At 36.6% G+C, this 12842-nt stretch overlaps 1 protein-coding gene across 1 annotated transcript in view; it reads left to right on the plus strand.

Annotated features, from left to right (window-relative positions):
• The window catches only part of ST6GALNAC5 (ST6 (alpha-N-acetyl-neuraminyl-2,3-beta-galactosyl-1,3)-N-acetylgalactosaminide alpha-2,6-sialyltransferase 5), a gene marked incomplete at its 5' end in the record, with an annotated part of 167111 nt that overhangs the window by 21112 nt on the left and 133157 nt on the right, over positions 1 to 12842 (plus strand). The window lies entirely within an intron of this gene.

Below are 12842 nucleotides of genomic sequence, written 5' to 3' on the forward strand. Positions count from 1 at the left end.
AGTCATAGCAGCCATCATATGTCCTCATGTGCTTAAGACTGGCATGGGCAATGATGATAAATTGTCATGAAAAAGAGCCATGATCTTTTATTTCCAAAGGTCCTGTAAAGATGCCTGTGCAGCTGAGAATTTTTTTGGTTTATATAGGCTAAGAATAGGTCTGCTTTGTACACTATTCAGCAAGTAGTTAAAAGGTTGTAAAATTTTTCAGGTCTCTCAGAGCTCACACTTGTAGGAAGCTTGATTTCACAACTCTTACATGACAGTCTCGAATAAAAGTACTCCCATGAGAGTGTTACTACGGACAGAGAAAAAGATTGTGCCTCTTTTATTGCAGCTCTTGTTATTTAGGGCTTCTTTGTTTCTTGCTGTTGCTTCCAAAGATTGCATTTTGCAATAAACAGCAAGACCATAAGATAGATCTTAAATAGAGAGAGCCATGTTTAGGAATTTGGTTTTCTTTTGTCACAGTGATTTTCCGTTTACCCTGGAAGGCAGTCACCATTATTTGTAAGCAGTGAAGATAAATGTGGTTTCTGATGATACTCATCTTTATGAATAGAGCAGAAGCCGTATCTCAACTTTTCCTTCCATTCTGGAAGCATCTGAATGTATTTTAAATGTTTCACTTAAATTAATCTGACTCCTAAATAAAATATCGATTGTCTGAGGTGAGAAAAGAGAAGACCCTTAAGCAGCAGCACACAATTACATATTTTTTAAAGTAGGAGGGTTACTTGTAGCTGATACAGAGGAAATTTGGGGAAGAAGGGGAAAACGAGCTTTTCTATATCTGGAGTCCTTTAAGTCCTTCATGGTACTATGAACCAACATAGTACACATGGTAATCAGAGCACACATAATTAAACCTCTCATTTTTAGTTTTTGCACTCAACTTGTCCAGTTGTGCAAAGAAAGGGAAGATGGTTCAATAGGCACTGAGTAGTGGGTGCCTCTAGCTGCTTTATAAGCTCTTACTCAAAACAAATCAACACCTATTCATCATCCACCATAACTTGTTTATTCCCAGCAGCAAGCATCATTTGCTAGAATGTCCAGATTCATTGCTGTAGACCCTAAGCATGTGAGGTTACTAGAGACCAAGGTTTGTTCTAAATATCATTCATGTATTTACTCTATAATTTACATCTGTAGTCTTGGCAAGCACAGGAAATAACACAATGAAAAAAAAATGTAAGATTGTGTGAGATTTGGGGATCCAGCACTCAATAGTTTGGTATAGAATGTTTAGTTGAAGTTTGTTAATAAAGAAAGAAAAGAAGGAGGGAGGGGGACAGACAGACAGGTGGATGGACTGACTTGGACTCCATCACTCATAGCAGTGAAAGATGAAATCACATAATGACACATTGGGACATAAAATGGTGTGAAAGGCAAGGAGAGGTGAGCTAAAAGAAGGCAGAGCACTAGAAAGGAAAAGTATAGCATAATACTTAATGGCAATGTCTTTGAAGACAAAAGAGACTGGATTTCAGTCCTTGATCTGCCATTCATTGACTGATCTGGGGCAATTCACTGAACTATTTCTGAGCCTCAGTTCCCTCTACACTGTGTAAGGAGTAACAGTATCTACCTCATTGGGTTATTGGACGGATTTAATAAGAACATAATAAACTAATCACTGTGACTCCATTAGTGCAATATCCGATGCACAGGAAGAAATCAGGAATTATCAGCCCTTAGTAGAAGATGCTAGATATATTCCGGTTTTCTTTGGCCCTGAAATGTGGCCATGGCACACAGATGTAAACATTTTCAAATCAGTCATGGATGGTAAGCTGTAATATTTTTTTCTTACCTTTGAAATAAGTTCGAGACACTGCTATTATGGAAAACATCTGTATGAAAAACTATCATTTTTGTACCACTTGTGTTTCTTAAATCTGTCAAATGCCCCAAGTTTTCACCTTGACCATTCTGGAAGCTGAAACAGAAACTTAACCATCATAAACCTTTTTGAGGAATGCTTTGAATCTATTTTTGAGCAACATGAATGAGGTCTCCTTGTAACTGACCTTCTGTCAACCTGAGTGGATCCATTCCAAGGACAGAGTGCACACCCCCACCTGCCCACCATCCCTGTGGCAACAGTGTTTCAGATCCTAGGGAGTTTTATGTGAGGATTAGGAGCAACATGAATGAGGTCTCCTTGTAACTGACCTGTCAACCTGAGTGGATCCATTCCAAGGATAGAGTGCACACCCCCACCGGCCCACCATCCCTGTGGCAGCAGTGTTTCAGATCCTAGGGAGTTTTATGTGAGGATTACAACAAAAATCAGCCAAGTGTAGGTAATGATACCAGGTGACACGTGAGTTTGGATCACACAGTGGCAGGGGAACCTTTAGGCAGGGAGACTTTGTATGTAGCTGTGCCCAGTGCACCTTCCCTGTGGACTTTATGGGCACCCCACTGTCACTTGTCATTTGGTGACTGAGGCCGTACTCAAAAGGGAAAAAAACCCTTACATTTCACAATGTTATCTCTGAGCAGGGCAATTCATGAGTAAAGATATTGATGTTCCAATAATTAATCCAAACTCTTTAAAATGTTGGAATTAATCAATTGCCAGTTATAAAATCAACATACAGAAATCAGTTTGTTTCTGTACACTAGCAAAGAAATATCTGAAAGAGAAATAAGGAAAACAATTGCATTGCAATAGTATCAAAAACAATAGAATACTTAGGAATAAATTTATCCAAGGAAGTGAAAGATCATCATAATTAAAAAGTATAACACTTTGATGAAAGAAATTGAAGAAGACTCAAACAAATGGAAATATATTCTATCTTCATAGATCAGAATTAATACTGTTAAAACTTCCATATTACTCAAAGCCAGATTCAATTCCTATTAAAATCCCAATGGTGTTTTTTTCACAAAATTAGAAAAATTCTAAAAATTTATTTGGAACCACAAGATCCAGAATAGCCAAAGTAATTCTGAGAAAGAACAATACCAAAGGCATTACACTTACTGATTTCAAACTATATTACCAAGCCATAGAATCAAAACAATATGGTGCTGGCATAAATATAGACACATAGACCAGAGGAATAGAATAGAGAGCCCAGAAGTAACCACCCACATATAAAGTCAACTAATAATTGGCAAGGGGCCAAAATACAAAATAGGAAAAAATAGTCTCTTTAATAAATTATTTGGGAAAATTGGATAACTACATGTAGAAAAACGAAATTGGACCCATATCTTATAATACTCATAAGAAAAGTAACTCAAAATTGAATAAATACTTAAGTATTAGAGCTGAAACCATAAAATTCCTTATAGAAAGCATAGAGAAAAATCTTTTCAGCATTAGTCTTGGCAACAAATTTTGGATATGACCCCAAAAGCATAAGCAACAAAAGCAAAAATCAACAAATGGGACTACATCAAATTAAAAAGCTTTTGTTGCACAGCAACAACAACAAAAATCAACAAAATTAAAATGCAAACTATGGAATGGGAGAAATTATTTTCAAATCATATATCTGATAAAGGGTTAATATCAAAAAATGTATAAAGAACTCATATAAAACAATAACAAAAAATCTAATTTAAAAATGGGCAGAGGACCTGAATAAACATTTTTTGGAAAAGAAGACATACAAATGGCTAATAGGTACATAAAAAGATGTTCAACATCACTAATCCTCAGGGAAATTTAAATCAAAACCATAATGAGATATCATCTTGCACCTGTTAGAGTGGCTATTATTGAAAAGACAAGAAATCACAAGTGTTGGTGAGGATGTGGAAAAAAGGGAACTCTTGTGTTCTGTTGGTGAGAATGTAAATTGGTTCAACCATTATCATAAACATTAGAGGGATTCCTAAAGATATTAAAAATAGAATTACCATAGAATCCAACAATCCCACTTCATGGGTACGTATCCAAAGGAAACTATGGGATGTCAAAAAGATGTCGGCACTCCCACATTGTAGCATTATTCACAATAGCCCAAATACAGAAATAACTTAAGTGTCCATCAGCAGATGAATGGATAAAAGGATGTTTTTATATATAGTATAATATAACTTATATGTGGAATCTGAACCAGCTGAACACCTAGAAACAGAGAGTAGAATGGTAGGGAAATGGGGAAGATGTCGGGTCAAAGGGCACAAACTTGCAGTTAGAAGTGCTGGGGATCTAATACACAGCATAGTGATTATAGTCAGCAATACTGTATTGTATACTTCAAAGTTGCTAAGAGACTAGATCTTAAATGTTCTCATCACAAAAAAAGAAATGATAACTGTGTGACATGATGGAAGTGTTAGCTAACAATAACAGTGGCGATCATATTGCAATATGTAAATGTTTCAAATCAACATGTCATACACTTTAAACTCACACAATGTTATATGTCAATTATATCTCAATTTTTTAAATGTCAATCCTCTAAAAATTAAAGTAAATTAATAATAGAAATGCTCCTATGTATTTTTCAGGTGGTAGATGTGTGATAAAAGTGGATTGGAATGGGAAAAGTATTAAAATTAGTTTGAGATGTGAAATTATATGATTACAATCATAACTAATACCCAACATCTTATATTTATTTCTCACTATAATTATGAAAGATTGTGTCAGTCATAGAGAGTGGAAATATTCATTTCTCAAAGAAATATTTGGTGTTAGACCAGAATCAAATATACTTTTGCATAAGAAAATGTTTATCAAACCTGCCATAGGAGGAACCAATTATTTGTATTTTTTCTAGGACTTTAATTTCCTGATCAAAGCAGTTAAATAAGCACTAATAATGAACAAAATTAAAGCAGGAAAATGGTCAGTCTAATTTCAAAAGTGGGAAAACTGATAAAAATAGTTATCATTTCAAATACTTCATCTTTGTGCTTTGAAATAGGGATAATTTTTCTTAAATATATGTTTCTTATTTCTTTGGTGATTAAAAAATCACATTTAGACACATTGCTGCTAATAAATACTTCCCTTAGTTTAAAAACACTGGTTTGTGGAGAATTATCTGAATATATAATTAATTAATTAAAATCACGAATTTTGAGCATACTTATGGACTAATATTTGCTCAGAACATTGCTATTTTAGGGAATAATATGATGCTTACAGTCAGCACATTATTGGCTTTATTATGTGTCAGTGTAGTTTCAAATAAATGTTTTATAAAGTTCCTTGGTAGTCTTTAATGAGAAAATGTTTTGCTTTAGAACATCAAACTTGGAGAAATGGAATAGTTGCAGTAAGTATTCATGTTACGTTAATTCCAACATCCTCTTCTGTTAAAAATAGTTAATTGGTATATTCATATACATCAATAACAGGACCACAAAATACTTCCAGGACATAAAGAATTATGTATTCATGTGATACACCTTACTTCCTTAGTCCTCAATGTCCTTAGGATAAAATAAAAAGGCTTATTGTATATCACAGTGTACTGGTCAACCTTAGGATCTTTCCCAATTAAGGTGGAAGGGATCTTGTTTGCTTCTAATACCTCCTTACGTCCTTTCTCAGCATCTGCCAGGAGGAGGCAGCACTGAGATTGCCTCTGCCCAGGAATGGGCTTGCTTCCTTTTGCAGTAAGGCAGTGTTCTTCCTTGTGAGTGTAGTTAAAACCTAGGATTTTATGTGGAAGAATTCGAGCCAGGCTGGGATGATATATGTTCTTGCAGTCGACTATAGTATCATTTTAGCTCTTTTATTACAAGTCATCAAACACTATATCTGGGAAACATGAAAATAAATTATGGTACATTCAGAAACTGCTGAGAAATAACAAGAAACAAGAGAACAGGACACTTTGGGAATATAAGACCTACTGAATGAGAAATATTTTGTGCTGGCTATAAATGAATTTGCTACTTGCAGAGAAATTCCACTGCATTGGTCTTCTGATCTGGATAACATTTTCCTGATCTTTTGCCTAGTGTAAAAAATAAACTATTTATTCTTTTAGAAAGGTTCCATAGTGTCTTTATCAATTTAAATTTTGCTTTATCACTTTATTATGTAGGCAATTTTTAATTTCTCTTCAGTGTTCATGAGGTGACAATATAAAATGTAATAACCTATTTCTAATGGCAAAATGTTACACATGATTTTTCCCCAGCCCATTTGTATAGTCAGCTGAGAAAGCAGAATGCATCTCTTCTCCCCTGAATTCCTTTGCAGGATAGCTCCGAGAGTCAGAGGATGCTATCTTCCCATCTCCTGAAAATTGCTAGAAAATGATATATTGAGATTAACTGGTTCCCTTCTTAGTGTGATTATGTTTCTTTAAAGGAAAAGATATATGATCTTGTATAAAGTCATAAGGAGTACACTAAAAACTGTTTGAACAAGTTCAGCAAGGTTGCAAGTTATAAGATCAATATCCTTTAAAGAAAAAGATACATGTCTTGTATAAAGTCATAAGGAATACACTAAAAACTGTTTGAACTAATAAACAAGTTCAGCAAGGTTGCAAGTTATAAGATCAATATCCAAAATCAACTATCTTTCTATACAATTGCAATGAACATTCCAAAAATGAAATGAAATAATTGAATTTACGTTTGCATCAAAAAGAATAAAATATTTTGGACTAAATTTAACTCAAGACATTAAAACTTATCCTCTGAAAACTAAAAAATACTGTTGAAAGAAATTAAAGATCTAAATAAATAGAAAAACATCTCAAATTCATGAATCAGATGACTTAATATTGTTAAGTTGACAATACTCCCCAAATTGATCTTCATATTCAATGAAATCCCTATAGTAATCCCAACTGACTTCTTTGTACAAATTGACAACCTGATTCTAAAATTCATAAGGGATTGCAGGGGACTCAGTAACCAAAACAATATTGAAAAAGAAGAACAAAGTTGGAAGCTTTCAAATTTCAACACTTCCTATAAGTGAGAGTAATCACAATAGGGGGTTATAGTCTTACAGAAATAGATCAATGGAATAGAATTGAGAGTCCAAAATTAAACTCATGTGTCTATGGTCAAATGATTTTAACAAGGGTGCCAAGACAATTCAATGGAAAAAGAAGAATCTTTTTGAATGATGCTGGGATCACTGGATAATTACATGTAAAAGAATGAAATTGGACCCTTACTCACACCTGCTAACAAAATTAACTCAAAAGGATCAAAGGCCTAAATGTAAGATGTCTGTAAATGTAAATCTGTAAAACTCTTAGAAGAAAATGTAATAGCAAATCTGCATGATCTTGGATTTGACAGTGGAGTCTTAGGTCTGATAACAAAAACATGAGCAACAAAAGAAAAAATAAATTGGTCTTCATCAAAATTAAAATTTTCTATACTTCAAAGGACACTGTCAAGAAGGGGGAAAGCTATTCCACAAAATGAGGGAAAATATTTGCAACTCATATATCTCACAAGAAACTTGTATCCACAATACATAAAGAACTCGTACAACTCAATAATAAAAAGACACATAACCCAATTTAAAATGGACAATGAATCTGAATAGACCTATCACCAAAGAAAAAACAATAAGCATACGAAAAGATTTCCAACATTATTAATCATAAGAGAAATGTAAATAAAAACCACAATGAGCTATCTCTTAGGATGTATCTCATACCCAGTAGAATGGATATATTGAAAAAGACAGATGATAAGTGTTGGCAAGGATGTGAATAAGGTAGAGCCCTTATACACTGCTGGTGGGGATGTAAATGGTGCTACCACTTTGGAAAATAGTCTGGCAGTTCCTCAAATGGTTACACAGAGCATTACTATATATCCCTGCCATTCCACTCCTCGGTATATACAATATGTGAAAATATCTAGCTACAAAAAACTCATACACAAATGTTTATAGCAGTATTACTCATAACAGCGAAAAGGTGGAGACAACCTAAATGTCTTATCAACCTATGAATCAATAAACAACTTGTGGCATATCCATAAATTGAATATTTTCAGCCATAAAAAGAATAAAGTACTGATACCTGCTACAACATACTAGTAGATGAACCATGAAACTGTTTGCTAAGTTAAAGAAGCCAATCACAACAGACTACATATTATATAATTCTGTTCCTATGCAATGTCCAGAACAAGCAAATAGATTAGTGATTTCTTAGGGCTGGAGGAGGGGGTATTGGTACATAAGGGGGTGATAGCTGAAGAGCATGTGATGAAAATGCACTAAAATTGTGATGATGGTTTTCCATATCTCTGAATATACTGAACACCATTGAAGGGTGTAATTTAGACTGGTGAACTGTGGAGTATGTGGATTGTATGGTGTGTGAACTATATCTCAATAAAGTTTTATAAAAATAAAACAGGAACATGAGGCTCTAATCAGCTTAGGCTCAGGTCACATGCTCCTTGCCCATTCCAGGGGAAGAGTTCTGTCCCACCCGAATATGAGTTGTAAATAGGCAGAGGGCAATCTTCCTGGACGAAGGATGAACAATGCCAGATGTTAAAAAGGGAAAAAGTTTACTACACCTGTCCTCGAGGTGATTAAGAGATTTGGTTTTTACAAAGGGAGGGAAAGGCTTGGTTGGGAAGAGGAAAAGGAAGCAATTCAAATTCACAGCTATTGAGGGCCATGACAGTCATTAAGTGTTCATTAAAAGACACGTACAAGAATGTCCATAGCAATGCTATTTATAATAATCCCAGTAGTCATCAGTATCTGAACAAATAAACTGTGGTATCTTCAAAATGGAATACCATGTGGCAGCAAGAGTGATTAAACTACAAAAACTCATACTGTGAATGAATCTCACAAAGCTAACATGGAATGAAAAGAGCCATTCACAAAGATGCCAACTATATGATTCCATTTGAATAAAGTTCAAAAATAGGCTGGATGAATCTGTGCTTTATGAAGACATATTAGTGCTCATCCTGGGGAGGGGGCTGTGAATGAAAGCAGAGGAGGGGCTTCCGGGGTGTGAGAGGGGTCCATTTCTGGATCTGGGTGCTGTTTTCATGGGTGTGTTTACTTTGTGGAAATGAACACTTACTATTAATGCATCTTTGAGTATCTCTCATGCAGATGTAGAGACTTTCCCCAAGGCTGAAGTGGATGGATAATAACCACTTACAGGAATCAGAGATATGGGGTATTTTCTGGGTGTGGAAAGAATAGATTCCTTCCAGCTTAGCCATTTCATTTTTATTGTCATGGAAGCAACAGTCCAGCAGTTTTCCCTAATGCCACCCTGGTTGGGTGTCCTGACCTTCTTCCTACCAGGTTCACATAGAGACAGAAGACATAGATGGGGGCACAGACGGAATGGGGGATGGCACATTTCTCTAAGTCAGTTGTTCTCAACCTTCCTAATGCCGCGGCCCTTTAATACAGTTCCTCATGTTGTGGTGACCCCCAACCATAAAATTATTTTCGTTGCTACTTCATAACTGTAATTTTGCTACTGTAAACAATATGTAATTATATATGAGTTTTCCGATGGTCTTAGGCGACCCCTGTGAAAGGGTCGTTCGACCCCCAAAGGGGTCGCGACCCACAGGTTGAGAACTGCTGCTCTAAGGCATGCTCCTGTCAAAATTAGAAAACATGCTCATTCTTTCATTAAGAAACTACCAGGGCACTTGTCTTCCAACTGTGGTTGGAGGAAGGGATCTTTCTTTGAGTTCAGTGCTTTGATAACAAATAAAAATATTTTTTTCCAGTTATAAAGACAAAACTTCTATTCTGTAGTGTAAAGCAATTTTCATAGAATGAAATCTTAGTTTCTTACATCAGTTTTTTGGAAAATGGGTTCATGTGTGGATTATCAAAAAAATCTTCCCAGTGAATGTGCGAGGCTTGTTTCAGTTTGTTTGATGTAGGCGGGAAGCTTTGGGGGAGGCTAGTGATACGTTCATCTCGCTCGCTTACTGTAACCTTTTTTCAGAGCAGAGTGGCTTTTCCCTGGTGTTGAGATCGAGAGAAGTGCCTTTTATAGTGTGGCAGAACCTCCTTGTTCTCATAGGAACTGAAAGTCATCCTTCCCTAAGTGCTCTAAAGGAAGCAAAATGCTCTCGTCTTCAATGTACGCATCATTTTGAGGGAGGAAAAGCCATAATGAGTCCTTTCTTTATCTTTTTCTGAACCCAAGAGCAGCACATGATAGTTAGGCTATTATCTAGAAACTAAAAAATTCCAAGCCAATGTACAAAAGAGTTAGTGCCCAAGTTTCTTTTTACTGGGCTGTGATATAGCCAAGCTAAAATTAGCCCCCTTGAGATGGAGACTATGACAAGAAAAGTGACACACCCAACTAAAGTGAGCTCTCCCAAGAGCTTCTAGAGCAAAGCCGCCTTCCTTAAGACTCCTCGCCCTGGTTTTGTGGCAGCACTTCTCAGGAATCATTGCGGGGGGGTGGGGGGAGGTAAGGGGGGCGTAAAGTGGCAGAGTTGTTCATGAATGTGCAAAAGGTGAAGTGAGATTTACATTGAGAAAGGCAGTTCAAATAATATCTGAACTTTTGAACTTCCTGATCAGACAATTATTCTTAAAAATCTGTACATGATGAGAAGGAAAATTAATGCCACTTAAAGTGTTGAATTTTAGAAATATACAGCCATTAAATATAGCACTTTTCCCATTAGTTTTTTGATTGTTGAATACAGGCATGACAAGAATTTTAAGAAGACACTTCTGATTCATAAGATGGGGTTTAAACAGAAATTCCTAAGTAGAAAGGCATATGTGTTTGGAACTTAAACTTGTCTGTTTTTGCTAAGAAGTGTGTAGGTTGATGCAAGACGTCTGTCTGTATTTCCCCCCCCAGGTCTTGCTCCTGAGCTGAAAATCTTCATATCCAGTGACTTAATAGATACATTATCTTGACTGCCCCACAGGTACCCTAATTCAACCTGTTCAAAAAAACTTATCACCTCCACTATCCCCCCAATAATTGGGCCTTTTCTAGCATTCCCTATTTCTATTAATAATTGATAAACCAGCTTCCAAAATGATATGTTTATGTACCATCCTTGGATCCTGCCATCTCAAATGAGACCAATCTACCACATCTCGCATATCTCTTGAAGCCACCCACTTTCTGGGTCCCCATGTTGCCCATCCAGAAGAGGCCACCACCATCCCTCCCCTGACTCCCTCAACATTATTCCAACTAGTTTTGCTGTGATCATCCATTCGTTTGCCTCTTTTATTCCATTACCACCAAAGGGATCCTTCTAAAACTCAACTCTCGTGTCTTTTCTTTACCCATTTATTGGGTTTCTGTTTTAGAGTAAAATCCTTAACATGGCTTATAGGATTCAGTTATGACCTTGACCCTGCTTTCTGCTCTAGTCTCTGTGACCTCCCCATTCCTGTTGTCTCTGAGCATGCCCAACTCTCTTTGGTGGTAGCCAGGAACAGAAAGAGCAACGGAGGCAGCAGGTTTTCAGATTTGCGGCTAGCCTAGGCCAACTCATAAAAGTCCAAGACAAAGTCCTTTGGGTGGGGTGACGATGATTTTCACTAGCTGTTACTACCCTGGCGAGAGAAAGCCTTTCTCCACACTTTCTTATGTATCACCAGCTCTGGGCAGCCCCTTTCATTTACCACCCGAGTGCTTTGCCAGGTGATTTTACCCTTTGTCCTGAACTCCAATTCTTCCAACTTCCCTGAGGGTCCACTCTTCACTACCCTGACCTTGGTATTGCCCATTCATTTGCATGAGGTTTTGCTCCCTATTCTGCATTCCGAGAGAGATCTCCTAATTGGGACCACTAGGGTAGATGTTTGAACGTAGCCTTTAACTGCTTCCTATAGTGGATTCCAGCTAAGAGGACATTCTTAGTTCACCTTAGTTTTAGTTCCAAGATGGTCCCAGTCTCTTCCTGTATATTTTTTGTTGTTGTTTTCATATATCGTATTAACTAGGAACACTAACAATTTCTAGTGCATTATGTTTCTATTAGGTAATACACAGGGTATTTCCCACATGCAAGGAACCTGCATGCTCATAATTAGCCTAAAACCCTAATTTAATGCAATAGGTTTCCTTTCTGTTGATACTGCCTGTTACTCATATCTCAGCATTTCCCTTCTCATCTGTGGCTCCAAGAGGACTAAGCTCTCAGGTTCTGATTTTGCCATGTTCTCTTTCTCCTCAAGGCTTTTACATTACAGACTGCTTCCGGACCACTGGGGTTTGACCCTTCCTCTTTGCTTGGCTACTTTATAATCTCAGCTGAGACCTTGTTTCCACCAAAACATCTGGGCTAGAGGTTTTCCAAATGCTTCCAGCACCTTCCCCTTCCCTTCAGGAAGCTCCTAACACACTCTGTCGGGTTGGTTTGAGCATCTGTAAGCTCCATTCAGGCAGGATTCTTGTCTCTCTTGTTCATCCTTGCATCCTCAAAGCCAGCTGCAGTACCTGGCCCCAAGCAAGTACTTAATGATCATTGCTTAATGAATGAATAATGGATCACTCTATTAATCATTTAATCAGTGAATCAAATTTACAATTTTATGCAAGTCTCTGATGCTCTTAAGAAATTGAAATTTTATTTTCTGAAAGTATATATTAATTTCACTTTTTAAAGAATCGGATTTATCTCTACTTTTAATCATCTCTACCATTTTTATTAAAGCCAGCCTGCTATACTGTAAAATGCTTGAGGCATCTAGTATTGCCTTAAGAAACCTGTTCCATAGTAAAAACTCTTTAGGCTCTCTCAGCACTTCCCATTTTATAATGAAAGTGTTCGTGTCTGTGTGTCTGTAACCTGTAAGACATTAAGTGCCTCAAGAACAATGAGCATATCATATTCATTTTTCTGTCCTCACAACCTCATATCTAGTGCAGTGTCAGCAGTCAGCAAAT

This window comes from Myotis brandtii, unplaced genomic scaffold (genome assembly GCF_000412655.1).
Source record: "Myotis brandtii unplaced genomic scaffold, ASM41265v1 scaffold36, whole genome shotgun sequence".
NCBI classification, from domain to species: Eukaryota; Metazoa; Chordata; class Mammalia; order Chiroptera; family Vespertilionidae; genus Myotis; species Myotis brandtii.